The following is a 22,106-nucleotide window of genomic DNA, read 5'->3' on the forward strand; positions in this document are numbered from 1 at the left end:
ACTGGGCAGGATGTAATGACTGGGCAGGATGGAATGACTGGGCATGTTGGAATGACTGGGAGATGTTGGGGCAGGGGCCATGAGGCAATGTTATGTCTGTCGCAATGAGACAGCAAATTTCAAAATAGATGAAGCTCCTACAGCCAGTTTTATTTTGTGTTCATGCTCCTCTTGCTCTTCTTTAGCCACATGTCAATGCAGCTGGGCCCCATGAAACAGCCTTGTTGATGTACCACCGGTGCATGCGGGCTTGGGAAAACTGGGCGATGCACTCTGCAGAAAAGATTGAAATGAAAGAATTAGGATCCACAAGTTTTTATTCTTGCCAGTATTAGAGTGCTAAAAAAGTAAACTCCGTATTGTGGCCACAGGAATAAAGTGAGCCTAAATCAAGAACCACTGAAGCTATTCGCACTCAAAAAGAAAAATAATTTGAGGTTCTTATTCAATATATCATATGCTCGTCATTAAGTACCATCATCAGCAGCATAACTAGCACCACTGCAAGACAAAGGCCTCTCCTATATCCCTAAACATAAGCCTGACGTGTGCCATAATGAGCAAAATAAAAAAGCCATCGTTTTTTGTCCTCTGAAGGCTTTTAGTGGGGTATTAATAAGAGGGACAATATAAAGGTAACATCAGAAGGGTGACTGCAGTAGCACAGCTGAGATGTCGGAGACGATACACTACGAAAAGAGGCATACAATACATTGATACATCAGTTGCAAAAAATAAAAACAGCAGCAAAGAAAAGGTAAAACAAACCAGTGTCAATGCTCCAAGCGATATCACTTATTTCCATAATTTTGAGGGACCACATGCAATGAAAATGTGGTGAGGTAGAGTCACAAGCGAAGGCCATTCTGTTCTCGATTTAATTATTACTAACTCTATGCAGCTGAATGCTTTTTCTGGTGTTTTATCTTGTGTTAGTGACCATCTTCCTGTGTTTGCTTGCATTGAGAACGCTAGTACAATAGGAAGTAAGTCCACATCAATCACATACCAAGCTATTACAGAATCATCATTGAAATCCTTTAGGGATGCGCTCATGAAAGTATATTGGAGTAAGATAGCTGAACTTCATGATGCAAATGTTGCCTATAATACGTTTGTCGATTGCTTTAAACAGATATATCACGACTGCTTTCCTCTTGTAACACGTGTGAAAAGTCGCAGAATCCGCAAGCCATGGGTAACACCAGAGCTTCGCGGAGAAATACAAATGAAAGACAAGCTGTACAGAAAATTTTTGAGCAGCCGGAAGGTTGAGGACCTTGCGGTATTTAAGAAATATAGGAACAAATTGACTAAAAAACTGCGGTCTGCACGAACAGCCTATCACGTGTCACTTCTAGATGTTAAGAATGCTCGAAATGGTGTACTATGGTCGAGATTAAATACACTTCTGCAGCGGGACAGTTCACGCACTGCATTAACAAAATTAAATATTGATGGAAAGGAAGTTTCTGGCGTCGAACTGGGTAATGTATTCAATACTTTTTTAACGAGCTTGGCTACCCGTGCTATAACACGTGCTGCCGGATCTGACGCTTGCAAATATGTTCGAATTCAGAATGATGAAACAATTTTTCTGCACCCAGTCACGGTAGACGAAGTAGTGTCGGTGATAACAAATCTTAACAATAGCAGTAGCTGTGACATTGATGATATCCAAATACGGCCAGTCAAGCATGTAGTTGACATAATTGCTCCCATACTTGCTCACATCTTTAACATCTGTTTAGAAACTGCAGTTTTTACGGAAAAAATGCAATTAGCAAAAGTTGTTGTTCTTTACAAAAAAGGAGATCGCAACGCCCTCGCCAACTACAGACCAATCTCTATTTTGCCAGTGTTTTCGAAAGCATTTGAGAAAATGCTGCATCTAAGAATGTCAAATTTCATCCATAAATTTAACTTGCTAACACCATTTCAGTTTGGCTTCTGCAAAAGCAAATCCACTGAACTTGCATTACTCCGACAAAAGGAATATATAATAAAGCAACTTGAAAACAAATCTATTGTCATTGGTGTATTTGTGGACTTCTCAAAGGCTTTTGACCTGGTAAATCATAAAATCTTACTAAATAAATTACACTACTATGGTATCCGAGGAAAAGCGCTCTCATTGTTAAGTTCTTATTTGTCGTTTAGACAGCAAGTGGTGTACATAAATGGTATACAGTCTGAACCGAAGCCGCTCTTCTACGGTGTCCCCCAAGGCAGTACGCTAGGGCCTCTACTCTTCAATATTTACCTAAACGATATTGTCAACATTAGCGATAATACAAAGTTTTTCATCTATGCAGACGATACGAGCGTATTTTTTTCGGGTGAAAATGTTCATGAACTTATCAAACAATGTAATGCCACAATGAAAGCTCTTGAGGTCTGGTCTGCAGTTAACCTGATGCAAATAAATGAGAGTAAGACCAAAGCTGTCATATTTAGGCCGAAAAATAGTTATCCCACTGCACGATAATATTATATTAAACTCGCGGGCTGTAGAAATTGTTGAGCAGTTTAAATGCCTTGGGGTCATATTTTCTGCCAGTATGTCATGGGATTATCATGTCAATTATATCTTGAAAAAAATAGCTCAAATCACTGGTGTTATAGGCCGTCTAAAATACATACTTCCCACAAAAACTAAGATGCTGGTATACAATTCAATATTCAACTCGCATTTAAACTATTGCCAGTTGGTGTGGGGCACTACAACATTCACTAACCTTGAACGTATTCATTTAATGCAAAAAAGATATCTCCGAAATGCATATAATTTACCGTTCCGACATCCCAGTGCAGCTTTCTTTTGTCATTCCAGAGTTATTAAAGCACATAATCTTTATAAATATCGCCTCAGTGTTACTTTTAAAACAGAAATCAAGAAGAATGTAACAAATCTTAAAAATTTTGCAGAACTAAGGAAAAAAGAATCAGTCTATCCAACAAGACGTGGCGAAGAATGGACAGTGCCAACACCTCGACTAAATCTTGGTAGGAAATGCCTTCAGTACACACTTCCATCTCTTCTAAATAGGTATATCCACATTAACCTCGATTTGTTTTCTTTTTCACGTCATGAACTACATAATTTGTTTTTGCATAACATTGTTTAAGTTTCATTATGTATACATATTGCTGTTTCGTGTATTCTCCGGTGCTTCCTTGATGTGCTTGTTTTTTAAAATTGTATAAACTCTTGTGTTGCCTCCCTGTCAATAATTAGGATTGTAGACTCGTCAAGCTGCCCAAGGGCAGCTTTTTTCTACGATTCCTCCATCTGTAGTGCTAGATGGGAAATAAACTTTGATTTGATTTATTCTTCAATGGGAACAGGAAAAATTTCTTGATTTAGTTGTGATGGCATCCTGGTCTGAAGCGGGGCAGCAACATTTAACATTAAGTTGTGGAAAAGTATTGTAGAGTATATGGAACACACCTAAACGAGCGATTTCCCCTTTTATGCAGTGATGTCTGGTGGTCAAATGAGATGACTGATTACACATATGCTGTACCAAGTGTCGCTGTTGGATTAAAGGGAGTTGGTGGCGTAGCATCAAACAGTTTGGTGCAAAATTGAAAGAGCTAGGGAATACTTCAGTTTGGAATCAATAAAATTTTTATGCATAAACTGCGCAGCATGGCAAGAGCACACAGATCATGACATCTCCTGATAAACCCGAGTGCCCTTGTGGTGCCAGCAGCATGTATCGTGACATGCTCCAAGTATGTGGGGCTGCATCTGGTTAAGGTTTCTCCATACCATTAACCCTAAAGGTGGGAAAGGAGGTCAATACGTTGTGACAAAACAATGCAGACAAGACAAGGACAACGAAGGAATAAATATGATGGCATGAGTGCTGACTATCGCCAATGTGTATTGGAAACCACGTCAAAATATATACACTGTGGCCTAAAGAAACAACGAACAAAGGGCACCTTGTGTCAACCACATTGCATGAGTGTAAAACAAAACAAAAACTGACAAAGAAGCATTTAAGAGCATGAACTCTACCTTAGGAAGCGATAAAGAAGGTGTGCTAACACAGTGATTGCGGTTTTTTTTAAATTTCAGTGGCCTCGATTATCTCACGCACAAACTTTTCTGTGTCTGTCAGGCAAAATGCACAACATGAATTCCGGTTCACAGCGTTTAGGATCTGGAAAACAATTGCAATTGCGACAGTGAATCATCAAAGTTCTCCCGCAAGCTTTGTTCACATCATCGTGGTGGTCTTTTAAACCTCTCAGTGACACACTTGCCTGTTTTCCCAATGTAAACATAGCCACATTTCAAGGCGTTCGAACACACTATGTCTTCTGTGCAGTGCACGAAGAGACTCTGATGGATAGTCTCGGTTGACTACAGGTACTGAAACTTCATAGGGTTAGAAAAACAATATCGACGCCAACTCGACTGCCTATTTAACCGGTGCGACCAATTGTGGATGTAGGGAAAGGTACGTACAAACTTCCTTTTGGGAGTTACAGTCTCGACGGGGGCACAAAAGGAATGTTTCAACTTCTGCTTAAAGCAATCGGCTAAAGACACTGACAAAGGTTCTCAATATCCAGTAAAGGACAAACGGCATATGAGCTGGGCAAAACTGGATGTCATGGCAATCAAACAGGATTTCATTAAGGAATTTTTGAAGCAAAGGTTAGTGACACCTCTTGACCAGCTTAGACTGAACCGAAGAAAATGGTAAAAGTAGCTTGTTTTCCCTTGGCTCGTAAGCCCGACAAGTGTAACCACCCAAGATTGAGATCCAATAAATATGATGACATATTATCCTCTATAATTTCAGTGGTGATTCAAAGTGGACTGAGGCTTTGACTGAACTCCTCTCTCACCTTAGACAATGCTTCGTCAGGATTGGAGATCCTGCAATAAGCCACGTAACAGCGGCGCTAATAGTTTTTTTTTGCAAAAACAAGCTATTCTGAAATGTAATAAAGGTGGACTGAAGGTATGAGCTTAAAAGTGCGACAAAATTATTCACCAAAACGCCTGAGACGTTTGGAATGCCACTGCTCCATTTAGGTTAATGAATTCTTCAACACATTATTGATCCTGATTGAGGGATGGCGTAATATAAATCCTTGATGTCAACATAGCACCCCATGAAACTGGTGCGAGAGTTATTGTGTAGAAACTGCGTTACTTTCTCTGCAGATCTTACACGAGAGGAGTCATCAATGCTCAGCAACTTAATTTTATGTCGCAAAGAGAAGGCGATTTGTTTCTGACAGGTTCCATTCTCTTAAACTACAACCCTCAAGGAGCAGTCACCTTTATGGGTCTTTGCGGTAAAGAAGATAGCTGGAAAATTTTTCTTACTGAAGTTGATGGCATTAGCCTGATGGTTAAACTCTAGATTGTTAATGTTTCTTGGCACTGGACTTTGCTTTTAACAAATCAGATAGTAAGTGGCACTCAAATTCAGAATACACTGCATCTGTGGCCTTGGACTGAAAGGCGCCTTTCGATACGACAACAAAACCACCGTTTATCAGCAGTTGAAAGCAAGAGGGCCCACCCTCTTAAATACGACACAGTTCGGCCTGTGGGCAAGTTCCTAAAGAGGGTTCAAACCGTGACACTGCATCAAAACATCCCGAAACACACCTGTCACACTCAGGTCTGTGCGTGGAAAAGGCAACTCGTCAAACCATGACAAGCATCTCCACAATAGTTCTCTTCGGAGGAACGGAAAATTTTGGTCCATAAGCACTTCAAGGACCAGACGAGGCAGCGACTCCAAGCTGAAGGTGTGCACCTTGTTGTCAAACTCTTGTGCCTGAAAACAAGCCAGGGAGTGGCTGGTTGAGGGTGTCACGCACCGTTGACCAGGTGAAAGCCATCTGGAATGCCACTTTGCAGCCACTTTGCGCTCACTAGCCCGGAGCAGAGAAGCCAAGGCACGAGTGTCTGAAAACAAAGTGCACAATGTCGACACTGAGTTGCTGCCTCGTCTGCTGCTTGAAGCATATACGGGCCAAAATTTGCCATTGTTCCTTCGAAGAGGACTATTCTGGAACTGTTTGCCATACTTTGACGTCTTGCCTTCCTGTGCCTGGACCTGAGCGTGACAGGTGTGTTTCAGGGGGCGTTGGTTGATGGGGTGTCGTGGTTTGAACCATGCCAGGAACTTGCCCGCAGGCTGAACTGTAACGGGTTTAAGACGGTGGGCCCTATCGCATTCAACTGCTGATAAAGAAGGTGGTTTTGTGGTCATGTCTAAAGGCGTCTTTCTGTCCAAGGCAACGGAGGCAGTTAATTCTGAGTTCAAGTGTCACACAACAGCTGATTTGTTAATAGCAACGTCCAGAGCCAACAAACTATGTAATAATCTAAAGTTGAACCATCTGGCTAATGTATCAACTTCAGCAAGAAACTAGCAGAGGTGCCAATGAGAGGTCAAAAGACCACCGTTACGATGTGAACAAAGCTAGCAGGGGGAATCTGATGTTTCATTGTCGCGACTGCGGTCGTTTGCCACATCCTTTATGCTGTGAGGCGTAATTTCTTGTGCTGCATTGTGCTAGACAGACACAGAAAAGTTTGTGCATGAGATGATCGAGGCCACTGAAATTGTAGAAAAAACGCAATCAATGTGTTAACACACCTTCTTTATCGCTCCCTAAGAAAGAGTTCGTGCTCTTAAATGCTTCATATTCAACTTTCGTTTTGTTTTTGACAGATCCAAAGTGAATGTTACAAGGCGCCCTTTCTTCATTCTTTTTTTAGGCCACAGTGTATATATTTTGATGTGCTTTCCAATAAACCTTCTTGAAAGTCAGCACTCGCAGCGTCGCATTCCTTCCTCATCTTTCTCTTCTTTGCGCTGTTTTGACACGATGAATTACAAACAAGACCATTCATCCATCTTGCAAAAGTCAATACAGTCAGAGTAGCTGAGATAGTTGGGGCATCCTTCTGAATAATGCAGTCATAAAGACAAGGCTGGGACATGAAGACAAAGACTGTTACTGAATGGCTAATATTAATGTACTTTAGAAATATGCTTGGTTTGGTTTATGGGGGTTTAACATCCCAAAGTGACTCAGGATGAGGGACGCCTTATGATTTTGCATATTGATATGCTGGGCTTCATAAGACAAGAAGTACAATAGTTTTTTAAGGCCAGCCGTAGAACAGGAAGCAATGAATCTACACTAATATCAAAGAATGAAGGCTCAAGTATGAGAGTGTAGCTAAAAGGTTATAATGACAAACATGAAAAGCTTTGGAGAAATTCAAGTCGATGACACTTGCCTAAAATAAAGAATCTAAATTTGGGTGAAAATCTGTTGTGAATTCAAAAAGTTGGATTGCACATGAGTAAAGAGAATGGAAGCCGTGATGACTGGTATAGAAATATTAGTTTGAATTATGGTGGCAAGTAATATGCGGACTCATTTTGTGCTCTAACAGTTCATGCAAAATGCACATCAATAAAATAGGAAAACAGTTTGGGGATCAGAACGGTTTCCAGCCTTAATTATTGACAGGTCAGCTTCAGGTTGTCAGGGATAGAACCAAGAAGTTTGGATTGGCTAACAATTATTGGTAAAATCTGTCTTCAGATATCCTCAGTAGTTTAAAGTATGTCAGAAGGCTTCTCACACAGCCCTCAGGTACTCGAAAGCTTGTGCTTATCAATGACTTTCGAGACATGATGAGAAGCAATGGTTAATGCAGTGAAATGGGTAACAAATAACTGATTTTTCTCAAGAAAGTGCCCATGGAATATGCTGTCACACAAATTCCCAAGGGTCCTTCAATTAAGCCCAAAATGACAGTTTATGGGTAGCCACTTTGTTATAACCATCACATACAAAAAAAGAGACACCAGAAGCCCTCCTTATTCACTGAAAACAAGGGAGAATTATGAGACATCATTCCGGCACACAAAATCACATGGATGAAGAGAGTAGACTCCATGGACACCATATTTCAACTCAGGTTTATTCCACAACACAGGCTTTTTATGTGCAAAGGGGTACTAGTGATCCCTGGGGCTCAAAAGTATTTCCGCCACCAGATAACAATTATTCAGGACGGCAAAAACCAAAACACAAAAAAACATAGGGGTAAAGGTATCTTGCCACTCACATTCAACCCATCGGCACGCCTATGCATCACCTACCTGGCTGACCCAACAAACATATTTGCCTCCAGATAATCTATTTCTTTTTCTGGAGCGCTGCAGAAGGGCTGCTGACGTAATTCTCTTTTTCAGCAGAGATACAAAAGGCTTAAAAAATTTCCCAGCCCTTTCAAGTGCTAAACTTGCACAAGGCATGTGTTTCTTTCAAAAACGCCTTGCATGCTCGCTTGTGCGAGCAAAGGCGAATGTGCTCAGCTAAATGACCTCTGCCACTTAATGAATCAGCTGTCCTGCAATGTTCAAGCAAGCGTTCATTGATGCAAGCCTCGTCTGTCTAATGTAATGTTTGCCACAGGCAAGGAGGATGCTGTACACCATGCCAACCTCATGTTTAACGAGGGGTTTGGTGTGCTTAGTTTTGCAGGCTTTTTCGTAACGTCATTTATCAGGTGGCACATGCATCCCAGCTTTTCCAAGCTGAAAATACGACATGTACATCGTGTTTGTCACTGGCCTTCTTGAGGCAGTGTGACACCTGATGGCAATAGGGCACAATGACAGGTCACTGTTGCGAATGTGCGTTGTCTTCCGGCTTGCACTACCCAGCACACTTCATCTCTCGAACCTGGCTTTCTACCACTAAGGCTACAATTTCTCCTGTGAAAACTGCCTGCTCCAGTCTCCTTACTTGCGCATTGATGCTGTCACAGAGTCGTGAGAGCGTCAATGCCGAAGTAAGGCGACTGGAGCAGGCAGGCAGAAAAAGAAATAGATTATCTCAATGCAAATGTGTGTTGGGTCAGCCAGGTAGGCAATGTTTAGTCACGCCAATGCATTCAACTTGAGTGACAAGCTAACCTTACACCTATGTTTTTGTTTTTGCAACCTTGAATAATTGTTACCTGGTCGAGGAAACACTTTTCAGCCACAGGGGTCACTAGTACCACTTTGCATGTAAAAAGCTCATGTTGTGGAATCAACCTCAGTTGAAGTCTGGGGTCTATGGAGTCTACTCTCTTCGTTCATGTGTTTTTGTACACTGGAATGATGTCTCATAATTCTACCCAGAACCAATTAGCTCAGCTCTCCATGCTTAGCAAAAACAAGGCAGCAGTAATGAAACCAGTTCTCATGTGTGCACTTTTTCTTTTACATCTGTGACCTGTGATGAGTGGCATAAAAACACATATTTAAGTTAACACACATGCATCATAATGTTAATATTCGTAGTCGAATAGTATCACATAATGCAGCCAAAAACATGCAGACATTTCGCACTTCATGCATAGAATGCAACGGTTAAAACACGAGCAATATTGAATGTAAAACTTCAAATGGCCTGCAACCGGCCCATTCTGACAGCCAACTAATATTACTCATAAACATGTAAACATATCAGGCCAGAGCTATCCAAACTGGTCCAAGCAGTAGCATTAAGGAAAAGAGCAATGAAAGTAAGAGAACATTTCATGGCAACCAAAAAAACAAAGCACAATGCAGTAACAACTTACAACACAGCTTTTGACTTCATCTGGTGGCCACAAAATCCATGCCATTGACTCGGACTGGAAGACAGATGTGCCTCCTGCGGATACCAATTTCCCATTATCACTATGACAGGAGTACAAAAACAAGCACGCGAACTCGGTCCAACAGTGAATATCACATGAATGTAAAAAGATCAGAAAAAATATACTTGCCAAAGTATATGCCTCAATACAAAGGAAAACTACCCTGTTTAAAATGCATCAGTTCCCCTAGCACTAGTAAAGGAATCTTGCTATGAGCAAGACAAATCTGCGTTCGAAAGCGTAGATAAACATCGTAATAACTGAGACAATTATTGCGTCACTTGTTTTCCTCAGAAACCAATTTTCAAACAGCAGAGTGATCGAAATGCAAGATCCTATACTCTGGGTAGCCAGAAACGCTATCGGTATCATAAAAAAAAATATCTTCACATACTGATCTAAAAATTAGATCCTGACGGCCGGAAATTAACTTTCGTTGGTAACTGCAACCTGAGACAGTGCTTTCTTTATAGTGGGGTTTTAATTCAGATGCGGAAAATGGGCACTGATCGTATAGGAGGGTTCCGGATTAATTTAGACCACCTAGAATTTCTTAACGTGAGCTGACATCGCACAGCACAGGGGCATTCTTTTTTTCATTTTACCTAAATTGAAATGCGGCTACTGCCATCAGGATCGACCCCACGACCTAAGGTTCAACAGTCTAGGGCCAAGCAAAAACCGCGGCGAATAAAAAGTGTTTCAATCCCCCTCAAAGTGCTAACGCTATCTTGAAAGAGAATCATACATTTTACGCACAGCCAAAGTGCCGGTCCTTGAAACGTGCGCGGTGGTGTGAACAAGCATGGGCAGAAACGCGTAGAACGAGGCATATACGAGGAGAAATCTGTGCTCAACAAGAAACAAAACGCGCAAACATGCGCATACCAAAATCATGCAAAGCTAGCGCACGCACGGTCGCATCCCCTTTGCCAAAACATGTACCGACAGCGGCAATTCTTGGCAGAGCAACTCACCGCGGCGACAACAAAAGCGCCTCAAAAACGCTTTTTATAGCATTGAACACGAATACTGCAGCAGTACGACAGGTCACCGTTCCAGCATTATATGCTTCGGATAATACACGAGTACTGCTTACCTTTTCAGATGATTGCGTAGTCGTGCAGAACGCTGTTTGCCTTCGTGTCACGGGCACTACACCAACCAGTGAGAGTTCAGCACGAGTGCTACGTAGCCGGCACTCTCTACCACGTAGTCACACAGAAGAAAATATTCCAGGCCTTATTTGGAACATTTCCACCGCGACACTGCCCGCGCGTCTTTGTGCCTGGACACCCATCCTGGACTACACAAAGAAGCGCACAGACTTAAAAGTTAGAGACCAGAAAAATGACACTTTGCCTCGAATAGGCTACGTCGACAGCACTGCGCGATTGTGCACCCTTGTGCAAGAAGAAACACACGCAAACCACAACACAGTTCACGACGGCTCACAATCCAAGTAGCGAATTGTAGCAAGCGCCGAAGCGCGACGCACGCGACGCAGCACCCGAACCGCCATGAGGGTTATACGGAAAAACAGCTACCGGCAGCCACCTGGCGGTGACAACCAGTTTCTGTTTCGGTTTCGTTGTGAAAAAGCTTGTATCCTACTTTTTATTTTATTTTTGGTATTTTTATTGCGTATTCAGCCGTATCGGCATCCACAGAAACTGCAGCGATTGCGAGCAATTACCACTGGTAGAAACGCACGAATTAACGACCTGTTGCTTGCGCTGCGGTTGAAAAATGCATGAGTTCTCACGGCAGTATCGCTTGCTGCTTTGCTCATTCACGAAATTACATGCCGATTTCTGTTTGTATGGGGAAGTTTTTTTTATATTGATGGGAGATCAGCAAGGCTAACAAAGTACCCAACGTAGCAGTCGTAGAGAGTAGGTTGTCGTAAAAACATGGTGACGCTGTTTGATCGGCAGCACGACGTGAGAGGTGGCAGCGTTGAAACGCGCGTCGAGAGAACAACCTCCATGGTATATGCTTTCTTGAGACTACAGTGAAGGTGTGCATTTTTTATAGTGGAGTTCTCTCATCCAACGTGAAAACCAAATCAATTCTTAGTATGAAATATGCTGTGTAATTTATATCCTCATATTGTGTTTATATATATCTGCATTTCTATTTTGAAAAACAGTGTTGTACTGATAATTGTGTACCAAGGTGCATGTATAAGAGTGCAGCCTTGTCGAAATATTCTGTGTATATATTTGTATTCGTAACCCTTCTACAAAGAAGCGGTGTGGCCAGCTATGTGGTTAACAATTTGTTAATTGAATTAGTAATGTCTTGAAATGCACGCTCAATAAAATTTTCTGAATGAAATTGAGTGTTCGGATTCAGGCATGCAGGGCTCTGCAAACCTGCAATTTATTATTTTGTGAACAATGAAGTTAAACTTTTTCTCAAATATTTTGCTAATGATAATCTAAGCCCAAGTATATAAGTCGTTACTTTTAAAAAAAATTTTCTGAAACTGTCAAGTCAACAAATGCACGTGTAAAAAAGAGAAATTTGTCTTGCAGCTTTTATTCTAACAGCATAAAGTGCCAAGTGTACAGTCTTTGTCAAAAGTAACCAGGCTGTATGGTTTGCTTCTAGCTTGTATAGTGGAGCCCTTGTGTTATTCCTAAGGATAAAAACGTGTTGGAAGGTAATAAGACCCTCAGTCCTTACCTTTAGCTACCATTCCAGCTTTAGGGAAGCTGTGAGGGATCCACTGTACGAGCTAGAAGCAAACCATGCAGCCTGGTTACTTTTGACAAAGACTGTACGTTTGATGGATTTGACCCACTGAGATTGTTAGTACATTGATGAGTTTCATTTTGTCAACCATATAGGCACATGCATGCAGTATCTGCTGCCCAGCATCGGCCATTCAAATGCAGCCATGGTTTGTGCCATGCCAAACAAGTAGGTACAGTCGTGGGTAAAAAAGATTAGCACACATGACGGAACACCAGAGTGCCGGAATGACAACGCCTGGCACTGCGGGTGGCGGAGAGGCTGATAACGGGAGTGCCGGGCCGTTCCCATTCTACAGTATTAAGGGGGTCTGCCACGGACAGTAAAATTACTGCGGACTGCCACGGACAGCAAAATTGCTGACTAAAAGCAGCGCTATCATCTATTGTTCCCGCGAGTTCCTTTTGACAAACCATCGCGGACATAAAAAAAACAGTAATAAAAAGAAGCCATCTTTGCTCATGATAACCGAGCCAAAATAAATTCCGCAAGCACAGTCACGTAGGGTCGGCACTTCAACGCTCGGGCGGTGCACGCTTGAAAAAGCTTACTTCCTGCCGTCCCCCCCCCCCCCCCCCCTAGGCTGCAAACATGGAAACGGCCCGTTAGGCAGTTCTGCGTACTGCAGCGCCGCGTGGTGAGATATACTAATTCTGATCGCCAGTGATCTGTGCTAATATTTTTTGCTCGCGACTGCACACATCCATAGGCTCCCACCGTGGTTTCCACATAGTCCAGTGTTGCCTGCCAGGCCCACCGAGATAATCACGATGGATACCACCAAGCCCATCCCGTCCCATCGTGTTCACTGAAGTGTCCAGCGTGGTTTCCATTCAGCCCAATATTGTTTACTGAAAGTGCCAGTGCAGCCACCACAATTTCCACTCAATCCAGGGTGGCCCAAAGTCGCCATTAGTGCATCCAGCATCTCTCCCATTCGCGCCACCAGCACCCAACATGGAAACCAACACTTCCAATCAGCCCACCGTTTTCTCCAACTTGGAAACCAACACTTCCATTCGGCCCACCGTTTTCTGCAACATGACTTTTGCTGGAATTTTCAACAGGGATACCTAAAGGATGACATTGATATTCTTGATCTTAAGCCACATGAACTGAAATCGGTATTCTTGTAATGCACATTTTTTTTCTCTCTTTTTTTACATTTCTGTGTTCTGAATATTTTTTACTTATACTTAAGCTTTGCCTAGTTCAGTTGTCATGAATCATACATTTGTGAATGCTTTCTTTGTTATGAACTACCAACCAATGTCGCCTTTATGTTGCTGTATTACATTTGTGCGCTCCGTTTTACCATTACATTTTTCTTTACAGTGTACTTACAGAGTTCAATGCTTCCTTGTTTGATATTAGTATGTAATTTTCCTCCTGCTTAGAAACTTCTATTCACTTTTTTTTCGCATAAAAGAACTGCGTTCAGTGTACATACCTTTCTTATCAATTTGTTAACAAGTGTATGCTTTTGGTGTGTGCAAGTCGTACATTTTTTTTCTTTTTTTATTGTATGAGCAGTACATTCTATATTTTATCATATATATCTGTTTTTTGCTCCTCTTATTTTTTTCTGTTTTGATTATTCGATGTAAGACGTGTCGGGATGTCGGCGTGTACTGCTGCTGCTTTGTAGGGGACGAGGACTTGTCAAGAGTCTATCGGAGCTTTTTGCCTCGCCTCCCCCATCTTTCATGGAAAATAAATGGAATATATATTAAAGGGCCCCATCGGGAGTGCAGTCAAGACTCCTGAGTAGGCCATGTTCTGCTCGCTTAGGCGGTTCATAGCAAGCAAGTTTTTTCTGTTGGAATTTTGGCACGCGTTTTTTTTTATCTTAACCATATTCAGACCAGTGAAATTTGGTTTATGTACCAGGTGGTTGCTGCAAAACAAAAGGCAGTGTAGCTAATGCCTTGCGAATGAAAAAAAGTACGGGTATAGGTGCCATTTGCATACGTACTCGTGATTACTGGTGCATGGTTAGTTAGACGAATGTGGTATTCGGAGATTAACCGAATAAGTGAAGCAACAAAATTTAATAGAGAACAGCTCGTGCAGATTTGTGCATAGATGCTGGAGACGAGATGCAGAACTAACACAGTGAGTTTAAAGAAAGGTTTTCGCCAGTCCTGAAATCAGTGCGGATTCTGATGCGAAGTCGAATCTTTGCGAATTTAGCTGGAACAGCTGATCGTGAGGTTCTTTCGACCAAGCTTCTTTCACAAGAACCAGTGGATTAACTGAAGCTGTGGCAAAACTTTAGGCAGCCTTTCGATTTTCCTGTTCTATAGCGGTAACAGATTTGTTTTATGAGGAATGAAGTTTCTATTCAATATTTGTAGGTTTGAACACAGCACCACTCATCATACAACGTGGCAGTTTCGGCGACCTCAGATGTGTGTATTTGGTGACCTCATATGTGACACGCACGCTCTCTTCGACTTTAATTTAGGAGTAATTGAGGAGTCAGTATTCTGGAGCACGATTTGGTTTGGCACTAGATGGAAGCCTGGTGGGTCTTTAATAAATGGTGAGCGCAAGCACGCGGAGCGGTGCTTTGTAGTTTGCAACATCCCACCTATGCCTTCCTTTGTTGGTGGTTTGGTGCTTTAGGTTTTGCTTTGGGAGTTGATGCTGCAAGCCAGGATATCAACGTAGACGCAAGCCCATCTCTTCCTGCTCAGCAATAGGGAATGCTGGCCCTCCGAGATACATCCGGCCGCGGAGGAGCTGTTGAGATCAGTCAGCGGGTCTCTCCTGGAAGCAGCCAGCACACATGTTTTGCCTGGATAGCTCCGAGTACCTGCTGTCAACTTGACTACGATTTCATTTCATTTCATTTATTGATCCCTTAAAGGCCCGAAGGCATTACATAAGGGGGGGCATATATCTGTTTACAACGGCGATGATGGGAACATGCATAACAAAAAAAGAACAAACATACAAACAAACAAAAGGGGTTGTAGTCATATCAGGGTTCAAAGACTGCAGTAATGAACCATGAGGAAAGGGACCGGTTTTCATCTGACCTCATTCAACTTGCTTTCCTGCGTCGGAGTGCGGCCGCCTTCGACTCAACACGACGACGGCATGAACTTTGGAGAAAAAAGCGGCCAATTTTCTGTGTCGTCTCACGTGCCGAGAGCCACAGCAGCGAGCAGGCGGGCGTTATCTTCCCCAATCATCGCGACCATGTCTGGAGACAAAGGTCTTGTTTCCGGTGTTTCCCCTCCAGCGTGCGTGCCTCTCGAATTGGATGTTTGATGCGCAGGTTTCGGCAACCCGTGTCGACGAACAACTGTCCATGCTACAGCACGGGATGATCTACCGCAGCCTACGCGACCTTGGTGGCTTTTTCCTCTCTGTAAAGCTCGAACACGTGATAGTGCCATGTCCACACGTGAGAAGAAGTGTGAGACTGTGCGAGAAAGTGAACGTTAAGGACCTTCCATCTTGGGCGAGGCTGTCCTCTGCCTAGGGAGTTTGTGGTCGAGGTACTCTCCCGTTTGCTCTGACGATGTGAGAATTTGTAAATAACACCACTGGTAATCTTTAGCCCATCAAACATTTCACTGGCCCCGTGGCACTCCTGTCCCGGTGGTGGAAACGGACGTCCCCTTGACCGCGATTCCGTCAAGCAGCAAAAGCTAGCAGCGACCCCGACACTATAAACGATACAAACGGAAGGCTGCCGTTGCCATCATTGGCTGGCAGATGCGGCCTCCGTGTAGAAACATGTTTCCTACAATCCCCGACAGCGGGAGCAGCCTCACGCCACTTCTGCTCTTCCAATGATCGCTGCTATTCGCGGCCCTCATCTCTTTCGCCAAGCAAGCGTGACACAATTGTCTCCGGCAATCTAAGCGGCATCCGTGGACACCACAATTGCCAAGCTTCGCTGAATTTTGTTCCATTTTCAGAGCCTTGAACATTTCGCCACGCCTCTGCGGCGCTAAGCCTATCGGTGGCAAGGCCCGCGCCGGCCGCGTTCGGGGATTCCCCGGCTATGGCGGTCCCAGGCAAAGTCACCGGCTACGATCCAACCTCCTCAAGGATCGTCAACGTGGAAACCGTGCAACTTGTGGAGCCCTTTTCCAGCGAGGAGGAATATCTTCAAGACAAGGTTCGCGTATGGCGCGGACGAAAGAAGACGAAGGCCCCCATTGATGCCAACGCGGACGCTGGCCAGCAGCAGGTGGCGGACGCTCTTCGCATGGGCAGGGCGAGAACTCGCCCTGCGTAGTTGTGCAACTAACCAAAGAACCCCGGTGGCAGCCGCAGCACACGCCCCGCATCGGAAAAGAAGAAATTATCGTGGTGCTCAAGCCACGAGATACCATCGACCTGAAGGCTACCTTAGCTCCTGGTCAAGCCCGCGCTGCCGTTCGCAGCATCATCGGGGACGTGGCAAGTGTCGGACTTGCTTTGTTGCCCGTGTGAGACCAAGCGCTCTAGTGTGCGCACTGAAATCTTTTGAAGCTGCGGAGAAGCTGCTCCGGCACATCATGCTGCCGGTTGGAGGCCAGAAGCTACTATTCCGGGGCCACCCTAAGCTCCCCGGGGACTTCTGCAAGGGTGTCATTACCGTCCCCCCAGACGACACATCCGAAAGCATGAGGACGAAACTCAGCGAGGACCCCAACGTGGAATCTGTGCAGAAAATGGGAAACACCCAGATTGCTAAAGTCTCCTTTATGGGGACACGAGTGCAGCGGACCGTGCTGTATAGTTGCGAGCGTCTCCCCGTCCGCTTCTACAATAAGACGACGCCTGTCTGCCCCGGCTGGGGCGCGGTGGGGCATCGGGCCGACGCCTGCCCGAAGCCGCAGCCTGGGCGTGACTGTGACTGCGTCCTTGACTGTGTGTCTGCGACTCTGTCTTGACTGCGTGACTGTGACTGTCCTTGACTGTGTGACTGTGACTTCGGTTTTTTCTTTTGTCTTGATTATGTTTTTATTTTTCTGATTTTTATTTTGTGGCCGGCGCTCAGTGCTTTCTTTGACTGTTACGATGACAATGACTTTGCAGTGACTTGTGGTTTCTCTTTTTTTATTACTATTATTTATTCCGCGGACTACACGCTGTGCTTTGGCTATCTGCCTGCGTCTAACTTTTATTATCACGAGACTTTTGCTTTCTTCTCTTATGAGTTTTTTTTTCATGCTCTGTTTTACGCTTAACTTTTTTTCTTCTTTGGAACATTTAGTTATTTTTCATTCATTTTGAATTGGCGTTAAGCCTGGCAAAGTACGGCTGGTCCAGGCATCTTCTCTCTTTCTTTATGTTTTTTTACCTCTTTTTTGAGAGAACCAATAAAAGGGGGCTTAGGTTGATGCTGCTTCTTCTGATGGCTGCGCAGCCGAATATCAGTGATCCCCGTGTTTCCTCATTTGCGGAGGCAGCCATCCCACCGGGGCAGCTGGCTGCGCGGGCAAGCACCGCAAGGTCAGCAAGCCGAGATCTCCATCCATCCCAAAGCAGAAGCACACACCGGGACCCAAGAAAGCCCCCACGCCCAAGGCCGGATCCAAGCAGGCTCCTGCCCCCAAGCCCGAGCCCAAGAAGGCCCAGTCCGGGCCGCTCAAATTTGTAAAGTCCGGGTATGCGACGAGGCTGCCTGTCTCCAAAGCCGAGGGTTTCCCGCTCTTGGTACAAGGTCAAACTCAGGTGAGCAGCTGGAGTGGGCTAGTCTCTGTGTCCACTCCCATCTCTCCGCCACCGAATACACCCTACAGCGGCAGGTAGTGGAGCTCAGGCGCCGACCATATTCTCACCCATAAAATTCAAGAATGAGAAGCCAAGCAGGTCGGGCAGCCTGAGCGTCTGAGCCCATGCAGAACACTGAGCCAGAGGTTAGGGATGACGGATCCTGATCATCATCTTGCCTCACTGGCGTCCACCGAATCGACCACCGAAGGCACGGTGGTCGATTCGGCACCGTCGACGCTGGCTACTTCGAGGCCCTGGAGCATAGAGCTTAGCATTTGGAGGAGCGGGTGGCAGTCCTCCCGAACCAAATCATGAATGCGGCCCGCGAGTCTTTTTAGGACATGTTCACTACATGTTCGCTACAGGGCCCCCCGCCCAGACGGAGCGGCGAAATGGACGCGCCGACCGGGCAGGGATGAGAGTGCCTCGGCGGCAGGCAGGTCAGCGAATCAGCCAGCGACATCCGAGGGGAGCTGCTGTGGAGGTTTCTCCGTGTATGCGGGTTTGAGGTGATCCAAGGAGACTACCTCTTCATGACCTGGCTAGTCGTCGGCCTTGTTGCCTTGTTGATGACACGGTACGCGCCGTCGTATGAGAAAAACGTGTATCGTGGACGCAAGGTCTGGGTGCACAAAGACCTGACGCTCGGATGATCGAGGCGGGATTGGGTGCAGGTGTTGAACGCAGTTCTGAAGGCGTTGAAGGTACTACAGGGGCTGGGACGAGGGAGCCGAAGGAATCAACAAGTCTCCGGGACGCCGCAGGGGTGCACCGAAGACGAGTTCAACCGCCCAACAGCCAAGGTCACAACGAAGAACGGCGCGTAGGGCAAGAAGCACAATACGAAGGCGGTCAGCCCAGTGCTCGCGATCCAGACGAGCAATTGGGGCAACCAGCGACAACCAGGTGGCAGGAAGGGCGGAGGTGGAGCCTATGTATGGCGGCTCACTTTGGCGGAGTGACAACCAAGGCACGAGCGGGCTCACTGGCGAACATCGGAGTTAAAGTTCGGCCAGACGTACCACTGCATAACGAGGCGCTGTGTGGCTCTGATTCCAGGACGGCAGATGTCGTGAAGTGAATGAAAAATGGCCCGACGAAAGGCCTCCGGGATGAATGTACGTGGTAGAGCCGATGACATGTCGCACCAGAGCAATCCGGGCACAAGTGGATGAGCGACGAGCTGCAAACGGAAGGCACGGGGGTGGACACGCAAGGCTTGAAGCTCAGGTTCTTCTAACTGCGCCCGGTCCAGACATTCCCAGTCTACAGCATGTGCACACACGACGATGGAGGTAATGCATAAAAGTGCATCAGCTGCTTCATTGTCGATGCATTTGATGTGCTTGATATCTGTTGTGAACTCCGATATGTAGGCCAGCAGACGAAGTGCGCGGGCGACGTACTTAGAAGAGTACGCACAGAACACTTACAGCAGAGGTTGATGATCCGTTAGAACGCAAAATGGCTGGCTCTCCAAAAAGTGGCGGTAATGCTTGTTGATGGAGTAGATGGCGAGCAGCTCACGGCCAAATACGCTGTAGCGAGTCTCGGCAGGTTGAAGCTTAGGAGAGAAGAAACCTAGTGGGTGCCACTCTGAGTCGATTTTCTGCTGTAGGAATGCACGAATGGCCACGCTGGAAGCATCCACCACGATACGAATGGGCACCGAAGTCCTAGGGTTGATGAGGAGGATCGAATCGGCGAGGGCTTGTTTTGCAGCCGTGGAAGCAGCCTGAGCTTCGGGAGACCATGAAATTGTGGAGGGGGGGGGGGTTGGTTGTGCGAAGAAGGTATGTAATACCCTTATGTAATACCCCCTAACTGGGGGTCTTTAGGGTAATAAGGTGAAGTGAAGTGAAGGTCGGTCAGGGGATGAGGAAGCTCGGCGCAGTGGGGATAAAGCGCCGGGAAAAATTCCCTAGGCCCAGGAATTCGCGGAGCTTGCGTAGGATAGTGGGTGCGGGGAAGTCTTTAACAACTTCAATTTCAGAAGTCAATGGACGAATTCTGTGCGCCGAGATGTGGTTGCCCAGGAACTCGAGCTCAGAAGAGCCGAAGACATATGTCTGGGCGTTGACGACCAAGCCAAATTCTTCGAGGCCTTGAAAGAGTTCCCGGAGGTGGCGCTCGTAATCTTGGGGAGTACGACATGCGACGATGTCGTGGGTGTAGGCAAATACAGTTGGGAGTCAGCGCGTCACTTCAGCAATGAATCTTTGGAAAGTTTGAGCTGTGTTCCGTAACCGAAAGGGCATGCGCATGTACTCAAACAGGCTTAAGGTTGTAGTGATTGCCACCTTCGGGATATCAGCCGGATAAACAGGGATTTGATGGTAAGTTTTGACAAGGTCCACTTTACAAAGATCTTGCGCCCCTCCAATTCTCCAGTAAAGTCTTGGATGCTTGGAAGAGGATAGCTGTCGTGGACTGTGTGAGCATTGAGTGCCATGTAGTCACTGCATGGACGTCAGTCACCCGGTTCTTTCTTGGGCACCAGATGGAGCGGTGAGGTCCAAGCGCTGGACGAAGGGCGAGTAATACCCAGCTGGAGCATGTGGTTGAATTGCCGTTTAGCAATCACCAGACGCTCACCAAAAAGGCGGCGCGGACGAACTGCGACGGGTGGACCACGCGTGACAATGTGGTGGGTTATAGCATGCTTGGGCGGCTGGTGGAAAATAGAAGACCTCGTGACCTCGGGAAAGTCTGCGAGGTCTTGACCGTACGGCCATGATGGCATCAGCATGCGGATGTCAGTGGAAGCGACAGCCGATATAGCGACGGTGGTGAAGAGGCACGCCGTGCTGTCGATGAGACGACGGCGACGCATGCTGAAGTCCAGATCAAAATCCGTCCGGAAGTCGGATCCTAGGATGAGTTGATGGAAGTCGGCGACAATAAAGTCCCATCGAAACGTGCGCCGCAGGCCATGGTCCAGTGTGAGAGACTGGAGCCAATACTTGGCAATGGAGGTTGAGTTCGCCGCAGGGAGAGTAAGTCCAGGTGACTTGGAAGTACGCTCAGCCTTGGAGAACTGCAGTACGCTAAATTCAGCATAATGTCAATGGGGAAACACAGGTCGGAAATGCGATTCATGACTACGAAAAAGCGGCCAGGGTAAAGGGCGAGGTCACATGTCGCCGTCAGTGATCTCGCAGCGCGTTTCCCGACCACTTCCATGGTGGAGAGCATTGGCGGGCGTGCTGTTTAAAAAGGGGGTGATACTAGCTAATAAACTGACTGCGAGGACTGAAAGAGCGCGACCACTCGGCGAATGCAACCGTCGGCGAGGACTTGAGGAGGAGCCGTGCTGGGCATGAGAGCTCGTCCAAAGGGCATCGAGAGAAGCGGCCAGCTGGTCGATTAGGGTCTCTAATCGTGAAATGACAGAGGACTCTGGTGAAGAAGAGAGGACGGTGAGAGAAGAAGTCACGTCGTGGACTCGATCAGCTAGCTGGGCGAGGTGGTCAAGGGTCAAGTCCCCGCGGCAGCCAAGACGAGGCGGATAGACTGCGGCAAACTCTGCAGGAAGAGCTCTCTCAACAGTGCACCGTTCGAGTAGGCGTTGCTTTCGCCCAGGAGCTACCGCATGCTAGAGAGTAGTTGGAAGGGGCGGCGGTCTCCAAGACCTTCTCAGGTGAGCATCTGCTGGAGGCGCGCAGTCTGAGACTCCGTGGTGCCGTCCAGGATGTGTTGCTCAAGTCGCTCGTACGGAGTATCGCCCAAGGGTCAAACTTTGACATCCGACAGCTCCTGAGCCACCTCAGGAAGCAGGTTGGAAAGTAAGGACAAACCGCGACGCCTCCGAGGTGACATGGTGCAGGTGGAAGATAGCTTCTACCTGGGCGAACCAGATCTGCGGATGATTGGGCCAGAATGTCGGCAGGCGGAGCTGGTTAGCTGCGACGTCGCGTGGGCGCAA

At 46.0% G+C, this 22,106-nt stretch overlaps 1 long non-coding RNA gene across 1 annotated transcript; it reads right to left on the reverse strand.

The window, feature by feature from the left end:
- Positions 1 to 254: 254 nt before the first annotated feature.
- On the reverse strand, positions 255 to 11,211 carry LOC149345734 (uncharacterized). Its single transcript, XR_016292028.1, has 3 exons — positions 10,797 to 11,211; positions 9,638 to 9,711; positions 255 to 273 (listed from the first exon to the last, which is right to left on the reverse strand). It is a non-coding gene; the product is annotated as an uncharacterized LOC149345734 (long non-coding RNA).
- Positions 11,212 to 22,106: the final 10,895 nt, after the last annotated feature.

This window comes from Amblyomma mixtum, chromosome 4, assembly GCF_055824585.1.
Source record: "Amblyomma mixtum isolate Tamu chromosome 4, ASM5582458v1, whole genome shotgun sequence".
Taxonomy (NCBI): Eukaryota; Metazoa; Arthropoda; class Arachnida; order Ixodida; family Ixodidae; genus Amblyomma; species Amblyomma mixtum.